General features: G+C 40.1%; 1 pseudogene; it reads left to right on the top strand.

Annotated features, from left to right (window-relative positions):
- Nucleotides 1-15,567: 15,567 nt before the first annotated feature.
- LOC130869137 (spindlin-2-like) lies at nt 15,568-16,321 on the top strand (annotated as a pseudogene).
- The last annotated feature ends 1,662 nt before the right edge of the window (nt 16,322-17,983 follow it).

The raw sequence follows: 17,983 nt of genomic DNA, 5'->3' as shown, positions 1-17,983 counted from the left end.
GTAGAAAAAGAAAAATAGATCCATATTGTTCAGCATGCACAAAATGCAACTACAAATGGATTAAAGACCTCAATATTAATCTGACCACACTGAACTTGATAGATGAGAAGTTTAAATGAGTCTGCAATACATGCACCCAGGAGACCACTTCCAGTGTAGAACCTGAGTAGCATAGACCATGAGACCAAAAAGGAATAAATGTGACACCTCCTGAAAGTGAGAAGCTTCTGTAATGCAAAAGACATTGTCACTAAGACAAAAAGGCATCCTTTTGAATGTGAAAAATCTTCACCAGTCTGTAATCAAAATTCTGATCTCCAAATATGTAAAGAAATCCAGAAACTAGACATTAACACTCAAGTTACTGCAATTAAAAAGGGGTACTTAACTGAACACAGATTTCTCAACAGAAGACTTTCAAATGGGCAAAAGACAATGCCATGCTTAGCCTTTTTAGCATTCAGGGAAATGCACATCAGAACATCTCTGCTATACCATGTTACAACTGTCAGAATAGCTAAAATCAAAAACACCAATGATAGACTATGCTGAAATGGATGTAGATTAGAGGAACACCCATCCCTTGTTTTCGGGAATGCAGACTAGTGCAACTACTTGGAAAATCAATGTGGCAGTTTTTCATGAAACTGGGAGCCATGCTACCTCAGAACTGAATAATTCCACTCTGTAAGAGCATTGTGCTCTTGTATACAGTTCCGTGCTTGTTTGAAGTAAAAGAGTGACTAGTATTTTTAATAGAAATCATTAAATTTCTTTTTATGAGTGTGAGTTTATCTGCACATTAGTGTGTTCACCATGTGCATTCAGTGCTTGTGTTGGCCAGGGTCAGATGTTCTATAACTGGAGTTACAGATGTTTGTATGGGTGGGAGGAATTGAAACCCGGTCCTCTGGAAGACAAGCAAGTGACCTTAAATGCTGAGCCATCTCTCTCAAGCAAGAATGATAGTTCCCTTTCAGGGGAAGGCCTAATTACTAACAGGCCTAACCACCAAAACCTGTGGAGGATATTTTGTAGTCCTAACAGGAGTCCAGGTGGTGGGTGACTCACTCAGTCGCCCTCTCTCCCCTTCTCACTCTTGTCACCTGCTTGCTATCTTGTGCCCTTTTCTCTCTTGCTTAGGACACAGAACTCTTGAACAACACCATCCTCACTGGAAACATCATAGGGTTCAAGAAGAAAATTCTCTGTTGGATGTCTTGGAGTATCTGGAATGCTGCTGGCCTGATAAAGATTTTGTGAAGGTACCAGAGAAACACTCATGCTCTGGTGTTTCATTCTCTCTGTCTTCAAATCTCCAGAATGTTTTCTTTCTTTTTCTCTCCCTTCCCCTTCACCATGTTCACACTTCTCAGTCATGCATGTTCTTTCTGAATATCTGTCATTTGAATCAATGGAGATGACCTTAAAGAAGAAGAGATTATTGTCAACAAAGAAGCTTTTATTTCCTTTGCTGGTTGTTGGTCTCAACAAATGATCTCTTCCCTTTTCCCTCTTCTTCCTTCCTCTCTGTCTTTCTCATAAGAGGCCTGCTTCCTTTACTTTGGCAATCGATACATCATTGCAAGTTTGACCAACTGGCAATGCCTAGTTGAATTATTTACTGAGTAGTCTTTCTTTATGTACCCTACTTCCTGCAGCAGCTGTCTGCATTATCTGGATTAAGTCTCATACCAACAAAGCCTCCTTTACTTTGGCTCAAAAACTAATTTGGGGTCAATGTAAGATAATAAAACACACAAGCTTGATGCGTTAAAATTTTATTAATATACATTAAAGTAAAAGCTATTAAAATAACAAAATAAATGGAGAAAACAAAATTTTCCAGGATAAAAACAAATTTAAACAATACATAGCCACAAATCTAGCCCTTCAGAAAGTAATTGAAGGAAAATCACAAACCAAGGAGTCCAACAATGGCCACATTAACTCAGACATCTAATGACCCTTCACCAGCAAAACTTGAAGAAGGGAAACACACAAACTCTACTACCAAAAGAAAGAAAGAAAGAAAGGAAAAATGACCGGAGTTAATAACCGCTGGCCATTAATATCACTTAATATCAATGGGCTCAACTCACCTATAAAGAGGCACAGGCTAAGAGATTGGATACAAAAACAGGATCCATCATTCTGCTCCTTACAAGAAACACACCTCAACCACAAAGACAGACATCTACTCAGAGTAAAGGGCTGGGAAAAGGTTTATCAAGCAAACGGACCAAAGAAACAAGCAGGTGTGGCCATACTAATTTCTAACCAAGTTGAATTCAAACTAAAATCAATCAAAAGAGATGGAGATGGACATTTTTTACTCATAACAGGAACAATTCACCAGGATGAAGTCTCAATCCTGAATATTTATGCCCCTAATATAAAAGCACCCAATTATGTAAAAGAAACGTTACTAAAACTCAAGGCAGTCATCAAACCACACACTCTAATAGTAGGAGATTTCAACACTCCTCTCTCACCAATGGACAGGTCAATAAGACAGAAACCTAACAGAGAAATAAGAGGATTAAGGGAGGTAATGAATCAAATGGAATTAACAGACATCTATAGAACATTGCACTCAAATATGAAAGAATATACCTTCTTCTCTGCAGCTCATGGAACCTTCTCGAAAATAGACCACATACTCGGTAACAAAGCAAACTTACACAGTTACAAAAAAATATCAGTAACCACCTGTGTCTTATCAGATCACCATGGATTAAAGTTAGAATTCAACAACAATGCTATCCCCAGAAAGCCTATGAACTCATGGAAACTGGACAGTCAACTACTGAACAACACCTGAATCAAGGAAGAAATAAAGAAATTAAAGTCTTTCTTGAATTCAATGAAAAAAAGACTCAACATACTCAAACCTATGGGACACTATGAAAGCAGTGCTAAGAGGAAAATTCATAGCATTAAGTGCCCACTTAAAGAACACGGAGAAAGCACACATAGGAGACTTAATAGCACACCTGAAAGCTTTAGAAAAAAAGAAGCAGACTCACCTAGGAGAAGTAGAAGACTGGAAAAAATCAAATTGAGGGCTGAAATCAACAAAATAGAAACACAGAAAACAATCCAAAGAATCAATGAAACAAAAGCTGGTTCATGGAGAAAATCAATAAGATTGATAAACCCCTATCCAAACTAATCAAACGGCAGAGAGAGAATACGCAAATTAACAAAATCAGAAACGAAAAGGGAGACATAACCGCAGACTCAGAGGAAATTCAGAGAATCATTAGATCTTACTACAAAAACCTGTATGCCACAAAATTGGAAAATGTGATAGAAATGGACACTTTTTTAGATAAGTACCATATACCAAATTTAAACCAGGATCAGGTGAACAATCTAAATAGACCTGTTAGTCGCGAAGAATTAGAAGTTGTTATAAAAAACCTCCCCACCAAAAAAAGCCCAGGTCCAGACGGCTTCACTGCAGAATTCTACCAGAACTTCCAATAAGACCTAATACCTATACTCCTTAATGTATTTCACAATATTGAAACAGAGAAGTCATTGCCAAATTCCTTTTATGAAGCTGCAGTTACTCTGATACCAAAACCACACAACGACAAAACCAAGAAAGAGAACTACAGGCCAATCTCACTCATGAACATCGACACAAAAATACTCAATAAAATACTGGCAAACCTAATCCAAGAACACATTAGAAAAATTATCCATTATGATCAAGTAGGCTTCATCCCAGAGATGCAGGGATGGTTCAACAAGCAAAAATCTATCGATGTAATCCATCATATAAATAAACTAAAAGTAAAAAACCATATGATCATTTCATTAGATGCTGAAAAAGCATTTGACAAAATTCAACATCCCTTTATGATAAAGGTCTTAGAGAGATTAAGAATACAAGGGTCGTTCCTAAGTATAATAAAAGCTATTTATAGCAAGCCATCTGCTAACATCAAATTAAACGGAGAGAAACTCAAAGCTATTCCACTAAAATCAGGAACACGACAAGGTTGTCCACTCTCTCCATACCTCTTTAATATAGTGCTTGAAATCCTAGCAATAGCAATAAGACAACATAAGGGGATTAAGGGATTCAAATTGGAAAGGAAGAAGTTAAACTTTCATTATTTGCAGACGATATGATAGTGTACATAAGCGACCCCAAAACCTCCAGCAAAGAACTCCTTCTGCTGATAAACACCTTTAGTAGCATTGCAGGATACAAGATCAATTCCAAAAAATCAGTTGCCTTCCTATACACAAAGGATAAGGAAGCAGAGATGGAAATCAGAGAAGCATCACCCTTCACGATAGCCACAAATAGTATAAAATATCTTGGGGTAACTCTAACCAAGGAAGTAAAGAATCTATTTGTCAAGAACTTTAAGTCAATGAAGAAAGAAATTGAGGAGGATACCAGAAAATGGAAGGATCTCCCTTGCTCTTGGATTGGGAGGATCATCATAGTAAAAATGGCAATTCTACCAAGGGCAATTTATAGATTCAATGCAATCCCCATTAAAATCCCATCAAAATTCTTCACAGATCTTGAGAGGAAAATAATCATCTTTATATAGAGAAACAAAATACCCAGGATAGCCAAAACAATCTTATATAATAAAGGATCGTCTGGAGGCGTTACCATCCCTGACCTCAAACTCTATTATAGAGCCTCAGTATTGAAAACAGCTTGGTATTGGCATCAAAACAGAGAAGTCGATCAATGGAACCGAGTAGAAGACCCTGATTTTAACCCACAAACTTATGAACACCTAATTTTTGATAAAGAGCTAAAATTATTCAATGGAAAAAAAGAGATCATCTTCAACAAATGGTGCTGGCAGAACTGGTTGTCAACGTGTAGAAGAATGAAAATAGATCCATATCTATCACCATGCACAAAACTCAAGTCCAAATGGATTAAAGATTTCAATATTAGTCTGAACACACTGAACCTGATAGAAGAAAAAGTGGGAAGTACTCTAGAACATATGGGTACAGGAGATCACTTCCTAAGTTTATCCCCTGCAGCACAGACATTAAGGACAACATTGAATAAATGGGACCTCCTGAAACAGAGTAGCTTCTGTAAAGCAAAGGACACTGTCACTAAGACAAAAAGGCAACCCACTGACTGGGAGAAGATCTTCACCAACCCTGAAACAGACAAAGGTCTGATCTCCAAAATATATAAAGAACTCAAGAAACTAGACTTTAAAATGCTAATGAACCCAATAAAAAAATGGGGCACTGATCTGAACAGAGAATTCTCAACAGAAGAAATTCAAATGGCCAAAAGACACTTAAGGTCATGCTCAACCTCCTTAGCGATAAGGGAAATGCAAATTAAAACAACTTTGAGATACCATCTTACACCTGTCAGAATGGCTAAAATCAAAAACACCAATGATAGCCTTTGCTGGCGAGGTTGTGGAGAAAGAGGCACACTCATTCATTGTTGGTGGGAATGCAAACTTGTACAACCACTTTGGAAATCAGTGTGGCGATTTCTCAGGAAATTTGGGATCAACCTACCCCAAGATCCAGTAATACCACTATTGGGAATAAACCCAAGAGATACCCCATCAAATGACAAAAGTATCTGTTCAACTTCGTTCATAGCAGCATTGTTTGTAATAGCCAAAACCTGGAAACAACCTAGATGCCCTTCAATGGAGGAATGGATGAAGAAAGTGTGGAATATATCCATATTAGAGTACTACACAGCAGTAAAAAACAATGTCTTCTCGAATTTTGCGTGCAAATGGATGGAAATAGAAAACACTATCCTGAGTGAGGTATCCCAGACCCAAAACGAGGAACATGGGATGTACTCACTTATAATAGTTTTCTAGCCATAAACAAAAGACATTAAGCATATAATTTGTGATCCTAGAGAAGTAAAATAAGAAAGTGAACCCAAAGAAAATCATATAGTCATCTGCATGGAGAGGGGAAGTAGACAAGATTGCAGGGCACAAACTGGGAACTTGCGGGTGAGGTGGCATTGGGCAAAGGGGAAATGGGATGAGAAACATGAGAAGGGGAGGATGGGAGGAGCTTGGGGGATTGGGATGGTTGGGATATAGGAAGGGAGGATATGGGAACAGCGAAGTATATATCCTATCTAAGGGAGCCATCTTAGGGTTGGCAAGAGACTTGACTCTTGAGTGGTTCGCAGGTGTCCAGGAATATATCCCCAGCTGGTACCTTGGGCAACTAAGGAGAGGGAACCTGAAATGACCTTCTCCTATACTGATGAATATCTTGCATATCACCTTAGAACCCTCATCTGGCGATGGATCGAGGCAGAGACAGAGTCTCAACGGTCTGAGCTCTTAAGGTCCGAATGAGGAGCAGAAGGAGGGAGAACATGAGCAAGGAAATAAGGACCATGAGGGATGCACCCAGCCACTGTGACAGTGGAACTGATTTATTGGGAGCCCACCAAGGCCAGCTGGTCTGGGACTGAATATGCATGGGTTGATTCTGGACTCTCTTAGCATGGCGGACAATGAAGACAGATGAGAAGCCAAGGACAATGGCACTAGGTTTTGATCCTAATACATGAACTGGCTTTGTGGGAGCTTATGCTGATTAGACGCTCAACTTCCTGGAGGTAGATAGAAGACCTTTGTCTTCCCGCAGGGCAGAGAATTTGGACTGCTCTTCAGTATGGAGAGGGAGGGGGAATGGTGTGGAGGGAGGAGAAGAGGATTAGGGATAGGGGGAGGAGAGTTTGGGAGGGGGCAATATTTGGGAGGAGGGGAGGGAAATGGGAAACGGGGAGAAGGTGGAAATTTTAATTAAAAAAGAATAAAAAAATAAAAAAACTTTAACAGATGAATTGCAAAAAAAGAAAAAAAGAAAATTAAGGCGATGTAAGACATTTTCAGCTAAGTGACAGCGGAGAGAATTTGCTGATAATGTTGCAGCACTATAAGAGATGCTAAATGAAAGTTTCAAGCCAAAGGAAAAATGCCATCGCATGGAAATTTAGGTCTTAAAGGCAAAGAAATGATGTGAAATTGAAAATGTTGTTCTACATTCTATAAAGCTAATTAGCTTGTTAAAGTAAAGCTGGTGATAGTATATTGGGATTTAAGTATATTTAGAAGTGAAATAAAGAGCAGTGGTGCCGAGGATGGTAAAATAAATAAATAAATAAATAAATAAATAAAAACTAATTTGGGGTCAATGTAAGATAATAAAACACACAAGCTTGATGTGTTGAAATTTTACTAATATACATTTAAGTAAAAGCTATTAAAATAACAATAAAAAGCCTCATCATGCACATCCTGGCTTAATTTGAATACCAGCAAAGGAACACCCAGCTTGTAGTTGAGATATCTGGAAATGGGATACTTCTCCCGAATTCTCTTTATTAGTGATCGATGAATATTTTGGCTCCAAATTTTTTCGGAACCTTCTGGATGTTTCATTGTCCTTACTTTTTCTCAGAAAGATTTAAGATTAGTATTTATGTTGTCCCCACTATTTTTTGCATATTGGTTGCTCATTGCTCTTCTAACAGAATCCACAGAGAAAAAGGATTCTAAATTTGAATCAATCAGAGAGCTCCCAGTTCCAATTGGCTCAGATAGTGTAGGAAAATGAAATTCACCCAAAGATCCTGCTCTTCACATCTCATCTGCTTCTTTTGAGAGGTGAAAGGAGACCTGGTCTTAGGCTTTTCCAACTTACATTATGCATCTGTTTATGTAGAGGTCAGAAGACAGCTTTTTCTCTCCCTTCACCACCACCATGTTCACACTTTTCTCTCTTGCATGTTCTGTCTGAATGTCTCTCATTTGAAGGAATGGAAATGCCCTTACAGAAGAGGAGATTATTGTCAACAAAGAAGCTTCTGTTTCCTTTGCTGGTTTTTTGTCTCAACGGATGATCTGTTCCCTTTTCCCTCTTCTTCCTTCCTCTCTGTCTTTCTCTTAAGTGGGCTGCTTCCTTTATTTTGGCAATCGATACATCATTGCAGGATTTACCCACTGGCGATGCCTAGTTGAATTATTTACTGAGTAGTCTTTCTTTATGTACCCTACTTTCCTGCAGCAGCTGTCTGCATTATCTGGATGAAGTCTCATACCATTAAAGCCTCCTTTACTTTGGCTTAAAAACTATTTTGGGTCAATGTAAGATAATAAAACACACGAGCTTGATGAGTTAAAATTTTATTAATATACATTAAAGTAAAAGACTATTAAAATAAAAAGTCTCATCATGCACATCCTGGCTTAATTTGAATACCAGCAAAGTACACCCTTATTGCATTTGAGATATCTGGACATGGGATACTTCTACCCAATTCTCTTCATTTGTGATCAATATTTTGACTCCAATTTCTTTCAGAAACTTCTGGAAGTTTCATTGTCCTTACTTTCTGTCAAAATTCTTTAAAATTAGTATTTATGTTGCCCCCCCTTTTCTTTGCATATTGGTTGCTCATTGCTCTTCTTACAGAAACTGCAGAGAAAAAAGGTTCTAAATTTGAATCAATCAGAGAGCTCCCAGTTCCAATTGGCTCAGATAGTGTAGGAAAATTAAATTCACCCAAAGATCCTGCTCTTCACATCTCATCTGCTTGTTGAGAGGTGAAATGAGACCTGGTCTTAGGCTTTTCCAACTTACATTATTCATCTGTTAATGTGGAGGTTACAAGACAGCTGTCTAGACTCATGTTCTTCCTTCCACTCTCTGGGTCTTTGTTTTCTGGGTCTGGGCTGGTTTAATACTTATAATATGTCCTTGCCTTAGAACTCCTGGCAATCCTTGTGCTCGTTAGGTAAAACAAATTAAACAAAGCAAGGACTTCCATATTAGGAGTCGAGAAAAACCTGAGTTTAGGAGATAGGTACATATGACACAGACTGACAATGCATATCTTCACACATGGAAACACACATACAAACACACACACACAGCCATATATTTGAGACAGGTTATCTCATTGAACCAGATGGTTACTGATTTTTCCCGAACAGGTGGTCTAATTGGTGTATAAGTATGGATATGGTTGACTCTAGATCAAAGAGAGGTAGCTTAGTGCCATACTTGGCCGAGAAGGGCCTAAGGATGTGTATGTGTGCCTTCATACATATGGAAGCTGTTTCATTCTTTGTGTGTGTGTGTATATATGTGTGTGTGTATTCATTTTTTTTTTTTTGGGTTTTTCGAGACAGGGTTTCTCTGTGGTTTTGGAGCCTGTCCTGGAACTAGCTCTTGTAGACCAGGCTGGTCTCGAACTCACAGAGATCTGCATGCCCCTGCCTCCCGAGTGCTGGGATTAAAGGCGTGCGCCACCACCGCCCGGCTGTGTGTGTGTATTCATGAATGTGAGTGTAAGTGGGCATTGCCACAGTAAGCATGTGGGCTTGAGGAGAGGGGAGGACAACCCAGCATATCAGTAGTTGCCTTCCATTTTGCTTCATATGGTGTCTTTATTGTTTTTGTTGCTTATTAAAGGCTAGTTGACTAGCTAGTTTCTGAAGAGTCTCCTGTCTCCACCTCCCAATTTGTTTTAAGAGAACTGGACTCGCAGATACTTGTACACATCCTGATTTTAAGTAGATTCTGAGAATTCAGTCACAGTGCCTTTCACTTTCATGGCAAGTGTTTTGCCTACTGTGCCAACTTCCTGGCCCATGAGTTAATTAATGTTACTATTATTTAATTCAGTAACATTTCTATTAGCCATAGTTTTCTAGAGTAACAGAACTTATAGAAAAAGTTTTAACACAATGGTTTATAGGTTGTGGCCTTGTTAATCCCACTATGATAGGAATGTCCAAAAGCAAAGTAGGTATTCAGTCCGAGACTCTGAATGTGTCAGCTAGTCTTTTGTACACACCAGAATTATAAAGAATTCTGTGTTAATGCTGGTGAGGGAATAGCCGTGCCTTTGAGAGCAAGCAGGCCTAGAAAGAGATTCCTCCTTTCATCTCCTTTATAAAAGCTGCAAGCAAATGGTGTGGCCCAGACAAAAATGCCTCTTCCTACCTCAAAAGAGTCCTATCTCAAAGATCCAGATTAGGAGTGTGTCTTACCTCTTCAAATTTGAAATTAAGAAGAAATACCCCTCCATAAATATGCCCAGTCATTAAAATACTTATTAACTCTAGATGTAGTCAAGTTGACAACTAAGAATAGCCATCCCATCATTATGAATATATTGTCTATTCATATAGAAATCTGTATTTCACCTCATAAAATCCTCCAAGGTTGTATGGCCACAGATCTACTTCACTTCCTATGAGACTTTTCTTAAGTCGGGCAGAGATGCCCCTTCATTGGAATGTCAATCCTGTTCACTGCAATCTACACCACCAGTTTAACTCCTTGTGGGGGTGCAGGGATGTCACATTTACATGCTGATTTTCTGGTTTAGATTTTGCAGGAATATAGAAAGGTTATTATTCAGGGCCCCTCTTTTATAAAATAATGGGACACATACTACAGTTCATCCCATCACTTTGGTGGCAAAGTCTGTCTATGTAAAATCTGAAAGCGGCATTTGGAAGTGTGTGACTTAGCAATGATGTGAAGGGATGGAGGATTCTGGAAATCCAATCACAGAAGGAAATATTGAGTAAGGTAGGTGGCCAACTGGCCAGTCAACTCCAGAGGAATAAAATGTCATTGTATCAGGGGCCATCATAATGCTCTTCACATCTGTCAAGGACCAATGTGGGGTAGATCCAGTGTGAATTTGCCTTTCAGCTCCTCAGAGTGTGTGTTCATTCTCAGTGGAAAGAAAAGTATGGTCATGCACTGAGTTCCTTGGTTAAGATTTTAGACTTTAGCAATGAATTCAGATCTTGATTCCATCCTTCCTTTCCGTTGGAACTTTGTTAGACTGTGTAACATGTCTAAGCCTAGCATCCTTATGTCTTAGGAAGAGAGGAGACAGGATTCAAAAGGCCAAATGAGAAAGTGGACAGGGTTCTTATAGAAAGATTTCTTCTAATGTCATTGTGTGAGGCAGGCCAAAGTGATGGAGGTGGGCTGTATGTCTATAGGTTTATAAAGAAACTGCCTTGGCCCTTTGGATAGGACAGCAGGTTAGATAGGCAGAGTAAACAGAACAGAATGCTGGGAGAAAGAAGCTGAGTAAGACAGATGCCATGCCACTCCTCTCTGAGACAGAAGCAGCTTAAGAATCTCCCTGGTAAGCCAGCAGCTCATGGTACTATACAGATTATTTGAAATGGCTTAATCACGATGTGAGAATTAGCTAATAAGAGGCTAGTAATAATGGGTCAAGCAGTATTTAAAAAAATACAGTTTCTGTAAAATTATTTCTGGAAAAGCTAGCCAGAGCTAGAGACGGGTGGCAGGATGCAGCCTGCCATTCCTATAACACCAAAGAGCAGTCAAAGTTAAGCTCAAAGCTCTGCCACTGAAATGTGTATAATATAAATTGGAAACACAGTTGTTTAAAAAGATGAGAGTACCATTTTATGGAAATGTGTATGCATGCATGCAGAGGCCAGAATTAACTGTGGGTGTCTTCCTTAGTTACTCTCTGTCATGTTTAAGATACATCATTTCTTTGAACCTGGAGCTGACCAATTCCCCTTGACCAAAGAGTGAGACTCAGAGACCCAGGTGTGGCTGTCTCCACAGAACTGAGTGATGGGTTTATATCTTTAATTCTGAGATTCTTGCACAAGTTAAAGGGATCAAATTTATGTTCTTCATTTGTATGGCAAGCAACTTAATGACTGAGCCATGGATGAAGAACAAGACAGTTGGTCAAAAAGTATTGAGCTCTGAGTTAATATTCTGAATCAGAAAAGGGAATGGTATGACTTTAAAAAAAATGTTGGGGAGATTGCGATGAGAGACATTCAAACATGAATGCCTTTGCTTCCTCCCCTCAAGACTCCTGGTGGATGTTTCCAGAGGGCTACTGAATTATCACAGCATGGGGAAATGGCAAACTGTGAAGTCTGTTTGGGCTCAGGTCTTGATATCAAATTTAGGGTTTAAATATATAAAAGTGTACATCCAGAGTAGCATGCTATGGTTGGTCTATCCCAGTAGTATATTGCATTTCAAAGCAGATCTTAATTTCTGTAGATGCTCATTTTAGAGGGGCATGACAGCAGATGCTTAAGGCAGAGGTGCATTGTTATAGACGCTTAAGGCAAAGAAATATTGCTCCAGATGCTCAAGGCAGAGATACATCATTTTAGATGCTTAAGGCAGAGATTCATTACATGGGATTGAAATGGCATTCCATCTCCTGAGCTTTGACTGCCAGGATTTGTGGCTCATTAACCTTTAAAAATGCTTTCATTATCTTCCTGGAATTGGGACATGGGGTTCTTCATTTTCAGTTACCACCTTTGTCTCATCACTGCCTACATTTCACATAGTCTCAGTTTTTCTACTTTCTGATTAGGAAAGCCATCTTTTGCAGTCTCAGCTTCTTCCAGAATGTAACTGAATATATTCTCTGGAACTCTGCAACTCCCCATGGTCTTACATGTCTTAGCTTTGGTATTACGTCCTCAGCTTCCATTGATGCTCAGAATTCTTCATCTGTTTCTTGTTGCTACCAATGTGATTGTGGCCATGTATGTCATATCTCAAGCTGGATGCTCTATCTGTTTTTATTATTCCTGCAAGTGGTTCAATGCACTGTACCTGAGATAGAGACTCCTCTGGGGTAGAAGACGAGCAAAGAGGACATTTTGATGCCCTGGTATTACAACGCCAGATGAGATGCTTCCTCAAGCATCAAGCATCCTGTTTATATGATCAGAAGAAAGGCAGATGTGACTGTGTAGACTGACATCATAACATCCTGGAAGATGCATTTTTTTCCCAATTATGTGAGTTTTGAATCTTCCCCAAGGGTCCTTCATAAGCCGTTTGTTATATCACTGAGACTTTTTGTTGAGACTCTAGGGAGATATGACTCCTTCTGCCAATGGTGAGGATAACTCCAGGGGAAAAGGTCATCTGTGCCACACTCTAGCTGGCCCTCTCAGAGTAGAAACTTCCAATGCTTGGGCGAGCTGCTTGGAGATTTTGTGTCCTAGACAGGAGTAGTGACTATGGAAAATGCTGTGGCTGTTTCCTACTTAGCTCAGGTCTCCTCCTCCATTTTGAAATCCTACAGGGTAGTGCTCTCATACTCCCTCTCCTTTTCTTTTATCTCTCCTGTGTGAACCCATAATTTTACTTTCTTATCTGACTCTGACCCTTCCATCTCCACATATAAAGTTCTTTAATGCCAATATGTAGTTTTGGTTGATAGACTCTATCCTGCAGGAAAGCTACTTAGATAGGAAGTAAACAACTCAAATTAGCTATAGAGAGTTTGATAACCTGAGCAGATTCACAAGGCACATCCTCCAAACAGTATATTGGCAGTAAATATATAACCGAGCAATCATTACAGACAAATAGAGATGTTTAGATGAGGCTCAGATCAACTGAGCCAAAGATTAAAAAAAAAAAAAAAAAAAAAAAAAAAAAAAAAACACTCTTCAGATCACTGATCTGCCTCAAGGCTGCACAGTGAATTTCAGGTTCTCAAGCTTACTGAACTATTAACCATGCTGGGGTGGGCTTGGTTGAACCAACTGCTATTGAGTCATTTCTACTTTATACGTGAGTTGAGCCCATTGATATTAAGTGATAGTAATGACCACTGAGACACTGTGTCTGAGCTAATGGGAGCTCAACAAAACAGCTGTGCTGGGACAGACAGAGCCTGGGATCAAAGTGGAAGCATTGAATGTGGCTGATAATTGGGGCAGAAAGAGAACCCAATGATAATGGCACTGGGATTTGTCTGTACTGCACATATAGGCTTTAATCGATCATATTATATGTAGATGCATACCTTCCTCAATCTGGATGGAGGGGGGGCAAGGGCTTCCCACATGTCAAGGTACCCTGCCCTCTATTAGGACTGGATTTGGAGTGGAGAGGATTCGTGGTTGCGTGAGTAGTTAGGGGGAGGAAGAAAGCTAGTGGAAATTTGAAATTTATTATATATGAAGGAAGAAAAATCAATAGAAGATAACCAATGGAGAGATGATATCTAAGAAAAAAAAACTTTCATGTGAGTTGTTGACTCAGGAACCCTAGACTTTTTCCGAAAAATAAGATACAGGGATTGAGTTGCTTGGGCGAGACTGTGACTTGAGTAATTGGGAAGATGAGTGGGGGCTTATTTTGGGTCCCCTGGTGGCTGTATACAGCTTTTGAGGAGCTGAATGCTGGATGTTTCTGTGGGTAAATAGGGAAGTAACAAGCTTGTGAGGGGATTTCTGACATAAGTAGAGCCTTGGTGATGTCACAAAGCCTTGGTTTTTGGTAGCAACTCTGTTCCACTAAAAGCACTAGTCTTCCATGAGGTGGGTTTATTATCCTCACAGTGCCTGAGAAGGACAGTTCAGCTCCTGGTTTCCAAAACTGTTCAACAGGCTTTTTGTACCTGAACATTTCCGGAAGATGTAATCTGGAGAATTAGGACATTTTCTTTTGGTAAATATGTTTCCAGAGCAACTAAGACCTCTGTAGTGCAAAAAAGTTTTCCTTCAAATGTCCTCTGAGTCCACCATTTCTGTTGTTACCAGCTCCTATATTTGATAGCTGTGGGGATGGTGAATGCCAGCTATTCTTCCCACTTTATCTTTGCTAACAATAACAAATTCATCAATCCACTAAAATGGCAGAGCTCCTCTTTGTCCATAGGTGTTTTAAAAGATACTAATTATTTCTCAATGGCTACTGTTGCCCAGAATAATGAGTCTTTCAGGTTGAAATGGGTCTCACAGTACTCTTTTCCACAATGAAGACACAGAATGGCTTTATGAAATAGACCTGGGTCTGGATCAGGAGACCCAATACAGAGAGCCAGTGGATTGGAGTGCCATGACCTTGGGCAGCCTGTCTTGGATTGAGCCCCCTACCTATTAGCTTGATATCGAAGGAGACGTGTGGATGTCCTTCGAATTCTTTGTTATCTGTTCAGATTTTTCTTACTCGTTTCGGGGATAGGCATACCTTCTCCTCTCATTGACTTAGTCAGTCAGAAAGTAGGTTTCTCAGCAGAGGTCATTTGCCTTTGGGCAGCAGGAATGTGTCTCTGAGATTGATATACTGAGCTCTAGAGAAAAATATGCAAATTGTCCTATTTATATCTTAAGAGAAAATTACAGTTGGGTATGCAAACCTGTTGATCAATATCTTTGTCTCCTGCCTCAAAGTTCTTCCAGAAAAGAGCCTTGACCTCATAGCCTCCCCTTGTTATCCTTGCAGGCACTCATGGTTGAGGCCACGACTTGGTTTCTGAATTAAACAGAAGGAAAGTTCTTTCAACCTAGAGAGTGGGCAGCTATGAAGCCCAAGCACAGAAAGATAGCCAAGAAACAGCGGACCAGGAGGTCAGTGGCCTATCTCAGTAAGTCTACAGCCATGATGAAGATGCCTCTTAGTATGAGATGCATGCCACCTGTCCAGAAGAGGAATGGGTCATCTCTCCAGAAGCAAAAACTGAGTAGGCCTTTTGAGGCCCTGGAGAATATTGTCGGCCACAGAATTTCTCACGGCTGGAAGGAAGCCAATGAACCAGTCACCCAGTGGAAAGCCATCATTCTAGATCAACTGCCAACAAATCCATCTCTCTCTATTTGTTGAAGTATGATGGGATAGATTGTGTCTATGGATTGGAGCTTCACAGTGATGAAAGGATATTAAACCTAAGTTCCTGCCTAAAAACGTACCATTTCCTCAGGAGACAGACACTCATCTCTCAAACACCATAGTTGGCAGAGCAGTGAAACATACATTTGAGGGCACAAATGGCTCTAAAAATGACTGGAAGGGGATGGTCCTAGAGGAGGTGCCAATCATGAAGACCTGGTTCTATATTACCTACAAGAAAGATCCGGTCTTGTACGTTTACCATCTCCTGGTTGACTACCTTGAAGGCAACCTCCACATCATGCCAGGCTCTATGGAGGAGTGGACTGGGGTGGTCCAAGATGAGGTGCAGACCATGAAGACCTGTTTCTACATTACCTACGAGAAAGATCCAGTTGTGTACCTTTACCACCATGTAGATGACTACATTGAAAGCAACCTCCACATTATGCCAGGGTGTCCTCCAATAGGGGTGAATTTGGAATTAGGCAGGGATTCCTTGGCAGGCAAAAGCGTGCAGCACAACGAAAAAGATGGAACCCAAAAGATAGGTAAAATTATTTACCAAGTTCCCACCAAACCTTCCGTGCATTTCATCAAGTTTGATAATGACTTCCATATCTATGTCTATGATTTGATGAAGATCTGTTAAAGTGAAATTCACAAATTCTGGGGGTCAGACTTAAAACTGTTTTTGGGAAACTCTTTTTCAGAAATACCTCAGGTCTTCTATTAATCCTGGTATCATTCCCAATGGAAATATTTTTTGCTCTAAAAATAAAAATTTGTGAAGGTGTTATGTTGTTTGGTCAATGATGGAGTGTCTGGTGGATGGGACATCACAGAAAGACAGGCCTCAAAACAAAACAGGACTTATGGTCTTTTCCCCTTGGCGATTGAATGACGAAAGGAGATGCAGTGTGTGGAAGAGGACAAGATGGCTGTTTAGGAAACAGAGGAGAGTGGACCAAAAGATGTAGGATCTCAGAGAGGGATAATGCGTGAGGGAAAAGCATGTCATATGGAAAGATGTGACATCGAGGTGTTGGGACTTAAGAGGATAGAGAGTGATCATGAAGGGTCACAAATGTGTACTCAGAAGCAAAGAAAATTGGGGTTCATTTGATTAATGGTTTAATTCATACCATCTGGAAGTCCCTGGGTATATTATCTCCACTGGAGCATGTTGAGTGACCAGGATCCTCCTGCCTAAAGAAAAGTGTCTACTCTCAGTGGCTCTTCTGCAATGGGGTGGACCTCAGGCTACCTACTTACTTTTGCCAGGCTTCTGTCTGCCACCTATTTTGTCATGCCTGGATTCTTTCTGTCTTGCACTCTCACAGGTCTTATGCATGCCATTCAACCCCTGTGAGTTCATTTAAACAATTGGCCTGCCTTATCTGTAAAACACTGTTCCCTTGTCATTGATCATGTTCTGTGGGATTTGGGCTATAAAACACATAAACAGACTCACCCGCACCCAGGCTAAACTAGTAGTACATTGAATCACATTGGTGTGTGACATGCACAGATATAATGAATGCACCAAACTCCGTAAAATCAGTTACTTAGGGAATCAGTGATGGTAGGTGAAGTGTGGCAAAGACCCCACAAACCCATCAGACCCGAGGATACCAGTATGATATTGATGCCTGACTCCCATCATGCAAGGATCCTGACTTCTTTAACAGGGCAGTTTTGGTTCCTTCATCTTCAAAAACTTGGTTAGTAAGGTTGTAGGTGTCAAACTGCCATTCAGGGCCCAGCATGTAGGTCACCTGTGCCAGGTCAGGTGATTTGGCTACAATGTGGGTGAAAACTTGTACCAGGGCATGCTGGTACCCTCGCCCCTTCTTCTCCTCAACATCATCATGACTCTCCTGGGTGGGCCTAGAGCACAAAGAAGGCAAAATGGACTAAGCTTCCTCCTTAGTGGATAACCTTATCTACCCTCAATTTGGACTGACTTTCATAGGGCATGCAGCACATTTTATCCTATTAGCCATCTCTTTCATTGGATCTCTCACTTATCCAATGAATGATTGAATGTATCAATTCCTCCATGTCTCTATCTTCTTCAATCCCTTCTTCCATTTCCCCATGTCTTGTGTCTACAGGTTGCCAAGATAAATCTACTATGTCTCTTCTGTTCTAGAAACTTTCATTTGTAAAGAACTTGCCCTCTCAGGGGTGGATTTTTCTGAGTTCTCTGTAGATGGAGACCATATGAGGAGGAACAGAGGAGCAACCATGACAACACTTGCGCAGTAGAGTTAGGCAGATTACAGATTGATGCCTG

This window comes from Chionomys nivalis, unplaced genomic scaffold, assembly GCF_950005125.1.
Source record: "Chionomys nivalis unplaced genomic scaffold, mChiNiv1.1 scaffold_28, whole genome shotgun sequence".
In the NCBI taxonomy this organism is placed as follows: Eukaryota; Metazoa; Chordata; class Mammalia; order Rodentia; family Cricetidae; genus Chionomys; species Chionomys nivalis.
This window is presented reverse-complemented; position numbering and strand designations above follow the sequence as displayed.